Genomic DNA, 14,484 nt, shown 5'->3' on the forward strand with positions numbered 1-14,484 from the left:
ATTTCTCTCCACATCTCACTCTTTATTTCTCTCCACATCTCACTCTTTATTTCTCTCCACATCTCACTCTTTATTTCTCTCCACATCTCACTCTTTATTTCTCTCCACATCTCACTCTTTATTTCTCTCCACATCTCACTCTTTCTTTCTCTCCACATCTCACTCTTTCTTTCTCTCCACATCTCACTATTTCTTTCTCTCCACATCTCACTATTTCTTTCTCTCCACATCTCACTCTTTATTTCTCTCCACATCTCACTCTTTATTTCTCTCCACATCTCACTCTTTATTTCTCTCCACATCTCACTCTTTCTTTCTCTCCACATCTCACTCTTTCTTTCTCTCCACATCTCACTCTTTATTTCTCTCCACATCTCACTCTTTATTTCTCTCCACATCTCACTATTTCTTTCTCTCCACATCTCACTCTTTCTTTCTCTCCACATCTCACTCTTTCTTTCTCTCTACATCTCACTCTTTATTTCTCTCCACATCTCACTCTTTATTTCTCTCCACATCTCACTCTTTATTTCTCTCCACATCTCACTCTTTATTTCTCTCCACATCTCACTCTTTATTTCTCTCCACATCTCACTCTTTATTTCTCTCCATATCTCACTCTCTTTCTCTCCATATCTCACTCTTTCTTTCTCTCCCTCTCTTTCTCTATGACTGTTTAAAAAATGCAACAATACGAGACGCAAGAAAGTGCTGGCGGCGAAGAAGAACAGTAAAAGAAAGCTTCTTAAGCCATGAATGTTGGTTATGTTCCTGCTATTCCTCCGCTTGGCTGTGAGAAAAAAGATATCTTGATTAGTGCTAAAATTCAGAGCAAAGTGTTCTCCTAAAGATCTTTCTATATGGCAAAGTGCTAAGAAGACCCACCCCGTTGTCTCTCCTTCTCTCTGTTGTCCAGCCGACATCACTACACATAGGCCAATGGACTGTGATCTCTAAGTGAGGAGGGACTTGCCAAGGTTGAGAGGTTACACACTGTGAACCAGGGGCTAAAACGTAACAATCCTAAAAGCAGTTAAGGGCTTCTTAATGTGTGTAAGGAAGCGCATTGATTAACTCAACTCTATCTGGGCGCTGTGTGTGTGTGTGTGTGTGTGTGTGTGTGTGTGTGTGTGTGTGTGTGTGTGTGTGTGTGTGTGTGTGTGTGTGTGTGTGTGTGTGTGTGTGTGTGTGTGTGTGTGTGTGTGTGTGTGTGTGTGTGTGACTGTGTGCAGGTGGTCCCGCTTCTCAAACAGTGGGGGTTGAGAGGGGGGCGAGAGGGGGCCCAATTCCAATAGAATAGATGAAAAAACCCCGCTAAAGAGGCTTGATTTGATCCCCCACCCAGCCTGACAGAGGGGCGAAGAAGAAAACCCCCCCCACAATCGGGACGGGACGGACATACGGGACGGACATACGGGACGGACGGACAGGAGAAGTTTAGTCCCCGAGGATCCCCTTTAGGGACATATTTGGGGGCTGATATCCTAATAAGCATGAGAGTCTAACATTAATTTCTACTGTCCTCCTTGATATAGTGACTCTGTCTCCGTCTTATAAATGACTACTTCCCCTGATCTCCCAGTCCTCGCTCCTTTCCATCTCCTCTGCATTTTGCTGCATACTATTCTCAATCAGTGTGTGTGTGTTGGAAGACACATTTCACTTGTGCAACTGACTAGGTATCTCCTTTCCATTTCTCTCTCTCTGTGTGTACGTCTATCTGTGTGTGTGTGTCTCTCTCTCTCTTCGTGTGTGTCGTTGTGTGAGTGACAGCTTACTCCAAGCAGGGGAGTGACAGAGGAGGTGCAGTGAAGAGATAAGTCCTGTGGAGAAGGGGTGGGGTTGATTGAGAAAGGGGGCCAAATAAACTAACATCCCGCTGACTTAAAGGTCACAGTTCAGAGGGCATAGGGCACTGTGCTGCATGGTCCCAAAGAGGACTGTCATCCTGGGGAATCCCTTCATCTCTTTATCTATCCACCACTCCTCCTCTCCCTCCCTCCATCCCTCCCAGTCTTTGTTTAGAGACATGGATTCATCTCTTTTATACTGATGCATTAATACACACAGAGAGTTACTGTTGCATGTACAGTACCAGTCAAAAGTGTGGACACACCTACTCATGCCATGGTTTTTCTTTATTTGTAATATTTTCTACATTGTAGAATAAAAGTGAAGACATGAAAACTATGAAATAACACATATGGATTAATGTAGTAACAAAAAAGTATCAAACAAATCAAAATATATTTAGATTCTTCAAAGTACCCACCCTTAGCCTTGATGACAGCTTTACACACTCATGGCATTCTCTCAACCAGCTTCACCTGGAATGCTTTTCCAACAGTCTTGAAGGAGTTCCCACATATGCTGAACACTCGTTGGGTGCTTTTCCTTCACTCTGCAGTCCAACTCATCCCAAACCATCTCATTTGGGTTGAGGTCGGGTGATTGTGGAGGCCAGGTCATCTGATGCTGCACTCCATCACTCTCCTTCTTGGTCAAATAGCCCTTACACAGCCTGAAGGTGAGTTGGGTTATTGTCCTGTTGAAAAACAAAATGATAGTCCCACTAAGCACAAACCAGATGGGATGGCATATCGCTGCAGAATGTTGTGGTAGCCATGCTGGTTAAGTGTGCCTTGAATTCTAAATAAATCACTGACAGTGTCACCAGCAAAGCACCCCCACACCATCACACCTCCTCCTACATGCTTTACGGTGGGAACCACACATGCGGAAATCATCCGTTCACCTACTCTACGTCTCACAAAGACACGGCAGACGGAAACAAAAATCTCAAATTTGGACTCATCAGACCAAAAAGACAGATTTCCACCGGTCTAATGTCATTGCTCGTGTTTCTTGGCCGAAGCAAGTCTCTTCTTATTATTGGTGTCCTTTCGTAGTGGTTTCTTTTCAGCAATTCGACCATGAAGGCCTTATTCACGCAGTCTCTGCACAGTTGATGTTGAGATGTCTGTTAATTGAACTCCGTGAAGCATTTATTTGGGCAGCAATTTCTGAGGCTGGTAACTCTAGTGAAGTTATCCTCTGCCTCAGAGGTAACTCTGGGTCTTCCTTTCCTGTGGCGGTCCTCATGAGACCCAGTATCATGATAGTGCTTGATGTTTTTTGCGACTGCACTTGAAGAAACTTTCAACGTTCGTAAAATTGTACGGATTGACTGAACTTCATGTCTTAAAGTAATGATCAACTGTTGTTTCTCTTTGAGCTGTTCTTGCCATAATATGGACAAGGTCTTTTACCAAATAGGCATATCTCATGTATACCACGCCTACCTTGTCACAAAACAATTGATTGGCTCAAACACAATTAAGGAAATAATATTCCACAAATAAAATTATAACAAGGCACACCTGTTAATTGACATGCATTCCAGGTGAATACCTGATGAAGCTGGTTGAGAGAATGCCAAGAGTGTGCAAAGCTGTCATCAAGGCAAAGGGTGGCTACTTTGAAGAATCTCAAATATAAATTATATATTTGATTTGTTTAACACTTTTTTGGTTACTACATGATTCCATTTGTTTTATTTCATAGTTTTGATGTTTTCACTATTACTCTACAATGTAGAAAATAGTAAAAATAAAATAAAAACCCTGGAATGAGTAGGGGTGTCCCCAAACTTTTGACTGATAGTGTATGTTGTCTGAACGTTACTTTGCTGTAGATTTCAACATGTTGACATGGTCCTTAAGAACATACTGAACAAATATATAAATGCAACATGCAACAATTTCAAAGATTTTCATGAGTTACAGTTCATATCAGGAAATCAGACAATTGAAATAATTTAATTAGGCCCTAATCTATGGATTTTCACATGGCAGGAACGCAGCCATCGGTGGGCATGGGAGGCCATAGGCCCACCCACTTGGGAGCCAGCCAAACCAATCAGAATGATTTACCCCCCACAATAGGGCTGTATTACAGACAGAAATACTCCTCAGCATGGTTACACGTAGACTGTGATTGTGATGCCGGTTGGACGTACTGCCAAATTCTCTAAAACAACGTTGGGGGCAGCTTATGGTAGAGAAATGAATATTAAATTCTCTGGCAACAACTCTGGTGGACTTTCCTACAGTCAGCATGCCAATTACACGCACCCTCAAAACGTGAGACATCTGTGGCATTGTGTTGTGTGACAAAACTGCACATTTTAGAATGGCCTTTTATTGTCCCCAGCAAAAGGCACACTTTACCTGTTGTGTTTATATTTTTGTTCCGTGTATATAAAATAATAAAATATATGCCATTTGGCAAACTTAAAAAAAAAATACATTTTCTGTAGGGTGGTCCCGGGAATCGAACCCACTATACTGGTGTTGCAGGCGCCATGCTCTACAAAATGATCTACAAAGGACCAGTCAAAAAGTCTACAGACTTGAAGAAGTCTACATAATTGATTATGTGGAATACTGCAAAGCCCTCCCCCTTTGCAAACGGAGCAATCCCAGTCACCCCTAGACCTAACCCTTAGTCCAGAAACAACATTATATTATATGATATTATGCAGAGCTGTAATGAGTCTCCCTTAACAGCAACCTTTCCCAAGTATATCAGAAGAGAACAACACAGCATCAGAGTGGAGTGCTTGGAATATTTAAAACATCAACCAATCGTGTACAATGACCTTGTACACAGCAAGATCATTATTTGAGTAAATCATGTTAAAAGTCATTAATAAATAAAAAATATATTTTGCCACTATTTTATCAGGGAGTCATGCTGAGACCAAGGTATATTTTACAGATGATCCCTGAATTACATAAATTACAGAAAATACACACATCAAAATATAAATACAAAATGCAAGCAGAAAGAACAAACATGGTCATAAAAAACTAGCACATTGATCAGTAACAAGATCCTCAGCGTTTGATTTGCCCTTGAGGCACCAAAACATCACATGTAACAACATTTTGAAGATAACAAATAAGGTGCATAAAACTAAAAGCTGATTTACCTAACTCAGTGGAGACCAAAGGAATGTACAGAGTTAGCCATCTCTGACACCAGGTGTGGTAACTCGTACGTCTAAAGTTTAGTAAAGATGTTAGGTACAGCGGGACCTTTTTGTAAATGGGCTTTAGAAATGAAAACATAGCAATGTATCAACCTACGTGACATCAAAGAGGGCCAACCAACTTCCTGGTAGAGAATGCAGTGATGACATCAAAAAGGGCCAACCAACTTCCTGGTAGAGAATGCAGTGATGAGTACTACAATTGTCACCCATAATAAAGCACATGAACCGTGTCTAACGGCTTTAATAAAGTGGCAACTGGGTTGATATTTGTTTTATTACATTTCTTCTTTTTTACCTTTATTTAACTAGGCAAGTCAGTTAAGAATAAATTATTATTTACAATGACGGCCTACCGGGAAACTGCCTTGTTCAGGGGCAGAACAACAGATTTGTACCTTGTCAGCTCAGGGATTGGATCCACCAACCTTTCGGTTACAGGCCCAACCCTCTAACCACTAGAATACCTGACGCCATAGAAGATGTCGCCATAGTCTAGGACCAATAGGAACGCGACTGAATAATCTGTCACTCTCTGAAACATTAATAATAAAATGACCACAACATATATTGCTGCATATGGATTAGAGATGCAAATTTGTGTTAATCTTTGCTGCTGAATAACCGACCCTTATTAACCGGTCGACAAACGATAAACATTTCCCCAAATACTAAAATGATGTAACCAAAAAGAAAATACTATGCATGCACACAAGGAAGGGACATTTTTCATTAAGAGCTTCATGAAAACATGCAACAATACTAGCAAGCCTATTGTCTTACAGTCAAAAGGCTAGAGCCTATTTTTGAACATTCAAAGCAGCAAATTAAATGTCATTTTGAAACATTTGATACAAACCGTAATTGACTGGAAAAGCCAGTTGTAAACAGCAGATGTAATGTGAGCCGTTCCATACATGACAGAGTTGAACATCTCCATTAGAAATGTAGAAAGAGGGGGATGCTAATAGCAGCAACTAGGATGGGTTGTTAATATGACTAGGATTATGCCTTCGGCTTCTGGACAACAAAAGAGAGTTGATATGAAAACCAATATAACAGGAGAGAAATGCAGGTATCCTGCCTACCATTGTAAAGTGGTGGAGACGCGCTGGTAGCCTGCCTACCATTGTAAAGTGGTGGAGACGCGCTGGTAGCCTGCCTATCATTGTAAAGTGGTGGGTGACGCGCTGGTAGCCTGCCTACCATTGTAAAGTGGTGGTGATGCGCTGGTAGCCTGCCTACCATTGTAAAGTGGTGGAGACGCGCTGGTTGCCTGCCTACCATTGTAAAGTGGTGGTGATGCGCTGGTAGCCTGCCTACCATTGTAAAGTGGTAGTGATGCGCTGGTTGCCTGCCTACCATTGTAAAGTGGTGGTGATGCGCTGGTTGCCTGCCTACCATTGTAAAGTGGTGGGTGACGCGCTGGTAGCCTGCCTACCATTGTAAAGTGGTGGAGATGCGCTGGTAGCCTGCCTACCATTGTAAAGTGGTGGAGACGCGCTGGTAGCCTGCCTACCATTGTAAAGTAGTGGTGACACGCTGGTAGCCTGCCTACCATTGTAAAGTGGTGGTGATGCGCTGGTAGCCTGCCTACCATTGTAAAGTAGTGGAGACACGCTGGTAGCCTGCCTACCATTGTAAAGTGGTGGGTGATGCGCTGGTAGCCTGCCTACCATTGTAAAGTGGTGGTGACGCGCTGGTAGCCTGCCTACCATTGTAAAGTGGTGGAGATGCGCTGGTAGCCTGCCTACCATTGTAAAGTGGTGGTGACGCGCTGGTAGCCTGCCTATCATTGTAAAGTGGTGGGTGACGCGCTGGTAGCCTGCCTACCATTGTAAAGTGGTGGTGATGCGCTGGTAGCCTGCCTACCATTGTAAAGTGGTGGTGATGCGCTGGTAGCCTGCCTACCATTGTAAAGTGGTGGGTGATGCGCTGGTAGACTGCCTACCATTGTAAAGTGGTGGGTGCGCTGGTAGCCTGCCTACCATTGTGATGCGTTGGTAGCCTGCCTACCATTGTAAAGTGGTGGGTGATGCGCTGGTAGACTGCCTACCATTGTAAAGTGGTGGAGATGCGCTGGTAGCCTGCCTACCATTGTGACACGCTGGTAGCCTGCCTACCATTGTAAAGTGGTGGAGATGCGCTGGTAGCCTGCCTACCATTGTAAAGTGGTGGAGATGCGCTGGTAGCCTGCCTACCATTGTAAAGTGGTGGTGACGCGCTGGTAGCCTGCCTACCATTGTAAAGTGGTGGTGATGCGCTGGTAGCCTGCCTACCATTGTAAAGTGGTGGGTGACGCGCTGGTAGCCTGCCTACCATTGTAAAGTGGTGGTGACGCGCTGGTAGCCTGCCTACCATTGTAAAGTGGTGGTGATGCGCTGGTAGCCTGCCTACCATTGTAAAGTGGTGGGTGACGCGCTGGTAGCCTGCCTACCATTGTAAAGTGGTGGTGACGCGCTGGTAGCCTTCCTACCATTGTAAAGTAGTGGTGACACGCTGGTAGCCTGCCTACCATTGTAAAGTGGTGGAGACGCGCTGGTAGCCTGCCTACCATTGTAAAGTGGTGGAGATGCGCTGGTAGCCTGCCTACCATTGTAAAGTAGTGGAGATGCGCTGGTAGCCTGCCTACCATTGTAAAGTGGTGGAGACGCGCTGGTAGCCTGCCTACCATTGTAAAGTAGTGGTGACACGCTGGTAGCCTGCCTACCATTGTAAAGTAGTGGTGACACGCTGGTAGCCTGCCTACCATTGTAAAGTGGTGGGTGACGCGCTGGTAGCCTGCCTACCATTGTAAAGTGGTGGTGATGCGCTGGTAGCCTGCCTACCATTTTAAAGTGGTGGTGATGCTCTGGTAGCCTGCCTACCATTGTAAAGTGGTGGTGACACGCTGGTAGCCTGCCTACCATTGTAAAGTGGTGGTGACGCGCTGGTAGCCTGCCTACCATTGTAAAGTAGTGGTGACGCGCTGGTAGCTTGCCTACCATTGTAAAGTGGTGGAGATGCGCTGGTAGCCTGCCTACCATTGTAAAGTGGTGGAGACACGCTGGTAGCCTGCCTACCATTGTAAAGTGGTGGGTGATGCGCTGGTAGCCTGCCTACCATTGTAAAGTGGTGGTGACGCGCTGGTAGCTTGCCTACCATTGTAAAGTAGTGGTGACACGCTGGTAGCCTGCCTACCATTGTAAAGTGGTGGTGATGCGCTGGTAGCCTGCCTACCATTGTAAAGTGGTGGAGACACGCTGGTAGCCTGCCTACCATTGTAAAGTGGTGGGTGATGCGCTGGTAGCCTGCCTACCATTGTAAAGTGGTGGTGATGCGCTGGTAGCCTGCCTACCACTGTAAAGTGGTGGAGACACGCTGGTAGCTAGCCTACCATTGTAAAGTAGTGGTGACACGCTGGTAGAAATACAAATAGCAGCTCTTTTTAACCTTGCTCATCAAAACAGCTTTTAAGATGCAATTGTATTTAGAATTGTTATGTATTGAGCAATGACTGGGCTTATAAAAGCATGTTTCTCTCCAGTACCAGCTTTTTCAGGAGCTGCCCTCACATTGTCCGTCAGGTGATAGGCTCTGTAATTCCACTAAATTAAGCAAATTAACCTATAGACTGATTAGCATTACTGGTCAAATGTATTTTCGGTGGACAACTGATTAACGGTTAAACTAATATGGATGGAGTACTTCCTACTGAGTTTTAAAATCATACATATAGAATTGGTACACACACACTGAGTCAGTCACTGACGTCCCTGCCCCCTTGTCTCTGAGCATTTGCCCCAACCACCATGCATAATGCAGGCGCATGGAAAGCACCTACAGGCTAATGTCAAAGAATAATATTGCATGGCCCCCTGCAGAATTGGAAAACCTTGGGTAGGACTGCACTAACGATCTCACGCTGCTAGCATTACAGAGTGCAAAAAGGTTCAGGGAGGGGGAGGGAAGGAGAGAGAGGAAAAAGAGAGTGTGACGAGAGAGTGAGAGAGAGAGTGAAAGAGTCTCCTAATTATGTGAAACCTATTCCAGTTGAAATATTTTAAATATATTAATATGGACTCTACCTCTCTGATGATATGATCACACATCTCTATCTCTCTGCTGATATGCTCACACGTCTCTCTCTGATGATATGCTCACACATCTCTCTCTCTGCTGATATGCTCACACGTCTCTCTCTGATGATATGCTCACACATCTCTCTCTCTGCTGATATGCTCACACGTCTCTCTCTGATGATATGATCACACATCTCTCTCTCTGATGATAGGATCACACATCTATCTCTCTGCTGATATGATCACAAATCTCTCTCTGCTGATATGCTCACACATCTCTCTCTGCTGATATGATCACACATCTCTATCTCTCTGCTGATATTATCACACATCTCTATCTCTCTGCTGATATGCTCACACATCTCTATCTCTCTGCTGATATTATCACACATCTCTATCTCTCTGCTGATATGCTCACACATCTCTCTCTGCTGATATGATCACACATCTCTATCTCTCTGCTGATATGCTCACACATCTCTCTCTCTCTGCTGATATGATCACACATCTCTATCTCTCTGCTAATATGCTCACACATCTCTCTCTGATGATATGCTCACACATCTCTCTCTCTGTTGATATGATCACACATCTCTATCTCTGCTGATATGCTCACACATCTCTCTCTCTCTGCTGATATGCTCACACATCTCTCTCTGATGATATGATCACACATCTCTCTCTCTGATGATATGCTCACACATCTCTCTCTGCTGATGATATGATCACACATCTCTCTCTGCTGATATGCTCACACATCTATCTCTGCTGATATGCTCACACATCTCTATCTCTCTGCTGATATGCTCACACATCTATCTCTCTGCTGATATGCTCATGCATCTCTCTCTCTGCTGAAATGCTCACACATCTCTCTCTGCTGATATGCTCACACATCTCTCTCTGATGATATGCTCACACATCTCTCTCTCTGATGATATGATCACACATCTCTATCTCTGCTGATATGCTCACACATCTCTCTCTCTCTGCTGATATGCTCACACATCTCTCTCTGATGATATGATCACACATCTCTCTCTCTGATGATATGCTCACACATCTCTCTCTGCTGATGATATGATCACACATCTCTCTCTGCTGATATGCTCACACATCTCTCTCTGCTGATATGCTCACACATCTCTCTCTCTGATGATATAATCACACATCTCTATCTCTCTGCTGATATGCTCACACATCTATCTCTCTGCTGAAATGCTCACACATCTCTCTCTGCTGATATGCTCACACATCTCTCTCTGCTGATATGCTCACACATCTCTATCTCTCTGCTGATATGCTCACACATCTATCTCTCTGCTGATATGCTCACACATCTCTCTCTCTGCTGATATGCTCACACATCTCTATCTCTCTGCTGATATGCTCACACATCTCTCTGATGATATGCTCACACATCTCTCTCTCTGATGATATGCTCACACATCTCTCTCTCTGATGATATGATCACACATCTCTATCTCTCTGCTGATATGCTCACACATCTCTATCTCTCTGCTGATATGCTCACACATCGCTCTGATGATATGCTCACACATCTCTCTCTCTGCTGATATGCTCACACATCTCTCTCTCTGCTGATATGCTCACACATCTCTCTCTGCTGATATGCTCACACATCTCTCTCTCTGCTGATATGCTCACACATCTCTCTCTGATGATATCATCACACATCTCTCTCTGATGATATGCTCACACATCTCTCTCTGATGATATGCTCACACATCTCTATCTCTCTGCTGATATGATCACACATCTCTATCTCTCTGCTGATATGCTCACACATCTCTCTCTGATGATATGCTCACACATCTCTCTCTCTGATGATATGATCACACATCTCTATCTCTGCTGATATGCTCACACATCTCTCTCTCTCTGCTGATATGCTCACACATCTCTCTCTGATGATATGATCACACATCTCTCTCTCTGATGATATGCTCACACATCTCTCTCTGCTGATGATATGATCACACATGTCTCTCTGCTGATATGCTCACACATCTCTCTCTGCTGATATGCTCACACATCTCTCTCTCTGATGATATGATCACACATCTCTATCTCTCTGCTGATATGCTCACACATCTCTCTCTCTGATGATATGCTCACACATCTCTCTCTGCTGATATGCTCACACATCTATCTCTCTGCTGATATGCTCAAGCATCTCTCTCTCTGCTGAAATGCTCACACATCTCTCTCTGCTGATATGCTCACACTTCTCTCTCTGCTGATATGTTCACACATCTCTCTTTGCTGATATGCTCACACATCTCTCTCTGATGATATGCTCACACATCTCTCTCTGCTGATATGCTCACACATCTATCTCTCTGCTGATATGCTCACACATCTCTATCTCTCTGCTGATATGCTCACACATCTCTCTCTGCTGATATGCTCACACATCTATCTCTCTGCTGATATGCTCACACATCTCTATCTCTCTGCTGGTATGCTCACACATCTCTATCTCTCTGCTGATATGCTCACACATCTCTCTCTCTGATGATATGCTCACACATCTCTCTCTCTGATGATATGCTCACACATCTCTATCTCTCTGCTGATATGCTCACACATCTCTCTCTCTGATGATATGCTCACACATCTCTCTCTCTGATGATATGATCATACATCTCTATCTCTGCTGATATGCTCAAACATCTCTCTCTCTGCTGATATGCTCACACATCTCTATCTCTCTGCTGATATGCTCACACATCTCTCGGATGATATGCTCACACATCTCTCTCTCTGATGATATGCTCACACATCTCTCTCTCTCTGATGATATGTTCACACATCTCTCTCTCTGCTCATATGCTCACATCTCTCTGATGATATGCTCACACATCTCTCTCTCTGATGATATGCTCACACATCTCTCTCTCTGATGATATGATCACACATCGCTCTCTCTCTGCTGATATGCTCACACATCTCTCTCTCTCTGCTGATATGCTCACACATCTCTCTCTCTCTGACGATATGATCACACATCTCTCTCTGATGATATGCTCACACATCTCTCTCTGCTGATATGCTCACACATCTTTCTCTCTGATGATATGCTCACACATCTCTCTCTGCTGATATGCTCACACATCTCTATCTCTCTGCTGATATGCTCACACATCTCTATCTCTCTGCTGATATGCTCACACATCTCTCTCTCTGATGATATGCTCACACATCTCTCTCTCTGCTGATATGCTCACACATCTCTCTCTCTGATGATATGCTCACACATCTCTCTCTCTGATGATATGCTCACACATCTCCATCTCTCTGCTGATATGCTCACACATCTATCTCTCTGCGGATATGCTCACACATCTCTCTCTGATGATATGCCCACACATCTCTATCTCTCTGCTGATATGCTCACACATCTCTCTCTGATGATATGCTCACACATCTCTATCTCTCTGCTGATATGCTCACACATCTCTCTCTCTCTGCTGATATGCTCACACATCTCTATCTCTCTGCTGATATGCTCACTCATCTATATCTCTGCTGATATGCTCACACATCTCTCTCTCTGCTGATATGCTCACACATCTCTCTCTGCTGATATGCTCACATCTCTCTGATGATATGCTCACACATCTCTCTCTCTGATGATATGCTCACACATCTCTCTCTCTGATGATATGATCACACATCGCTCTCTCTCTGCTGATATGCTCACACATCTCTCTCTCTCTGCTGATATGCTCACACATCTCTCTCTCTCTGACGATATGATCACACATCTCTCTCTGATGATATGCTCACACATCTCTCTCTGCTGATATGCTCACACATCTTTCTCTCTGATGATATGCTCACACATCTCTCTCTGCTGATATGCTCACACATCTCTATCTCTCTGCTGATATGCTCACACATCTCTATCTCTCTGCTGATATGCTCACACATCTCTCTCTCTGATGATATGCTCACACATCTCTCTCTCTGCTGATATGCTCACACATCTCTCTCTCTGATGATATGCTCACACATCTCTCTCTCTGATGATATGCTCACACATCTCCATCTCTCTGCTGATATGCTCACACATCTATCTCTCTGCGGATATGCTCACACATCTCTCTCTGATGATATGCCCACACATCTCTATCTCTCTGCTGATATGCTCACACATCTCTCTCTGATGATATGCTCACACATCTCTATCTCTCTGCTGATATGCTCACACATCTCTCTCTCTCTGCTGATATGCTCACACATCTCTATCTCTCTGCTGATATGCTCACTCATCTATATCTCTGCTGATATGCTCACACATCTCTCTCTCTGCTGATATGCTCACACATCTCTCTCTGCTGATATGCTCACACATCTCTATCTCTCTGCTGATATGCTCACACATCTCTCTCTCTCTGCTGATATGCTCACACATCTATCTCTCTGCTGATATGCTCACACATCTCTCTCTGCTGATATGCTCACACATCTCTATCTCTCTGCTGATATGCTCACACATCTCTCTCTCTCTCTGCTGATATGCTCACACATCTCTATCTCTCTGCTGATATGCTCACTCATCTATCTCTCTGCTGATATGCTCACACATCTCTCTCTCTGCTGATATGCTCACACATCTCTCTCTCTCTGCTGATATGCTCACATATCTCTATCTCTCTGCTGATATGCTCACTCATCTATCTCTCTGCTGATATGCTCACACATCTCTCTCTCTGCTGATATGCTCACACATCTCTCTCTGCTGATATTCTCACACATCTCTCTCTGCTGATATGCTCACACATCTCCATATCTCTGCTCTGAACTCTCTGTTTCTAACACTTACACACACGCAAGGTCATCATCACAGATCTTTTAAACACATGAATATGACACTTAAGAGGCTTAACCCTTGTCTTATACTGTGTGTATGTGTGTGTGTGTGTGTATGTGTGTGTGTGTGTGTGTGTGTGTGTGTGTGTGTGTGTGTGTGTGTGTGTGTGTGTGTGTGTTTGTGTGTGCATACGTACCCACGTGCAAATGTGTTGTTTTTCTGTTGTATTTCAATCAACATTCACATTACTTCAGTATGTTCACTACAAAAAAGTCTAATGTAACCCTGAGATACAGAGAGAGAGGAGATAGATATATGATAGATAGTTAGTGATGATAAGGGGCTTTAAGCCATATTTTATGACAGAGGGAGCTAATCGGCTACTGCTAATGAGCCCCTATTAGTGTGTGTAGAGATAGTGTCAGGAGAGACAGGCAGGGAGAAGAGGCAGTGCTGACAGCTCACACACCACCCATCAGTCCCACCGAGACCACTAGGCCTGTCAGAGACGACAGTGACATCTCACACAC

General features: G+C 44.0%; 1 protein-coding gene across 1 annotated transcript in view; it reads right to left on the minus strand.

Moving 5' to 3' along the window:
* LOC129853430 (cotranscriptional regulator FAM172A-like) overlaps positions 1 to 14,484 on the minus strand; it is a 363,623-nt gene that overhangs the window by 201,765 nt on the left and 147,374 nt on the right. The window lies entirely within an intron of this gene.

Source organism: Salvelinus fontinalis, chromosome 4 (genome assembly GCF_029448725.1).
Source record: "Salvelinus fontinalis isolate EN_2023a chromosome 4, ASM2944872v1, whole genome shotgun sequence".
Classification (NCBI taxonomy): domain Eukaryota; kingdom Metazoa; phylum Chordata; class Actinopteri; order Salmoniformes; family Salmonidae; genus Salvelinus; species Salvelinus fontinalis.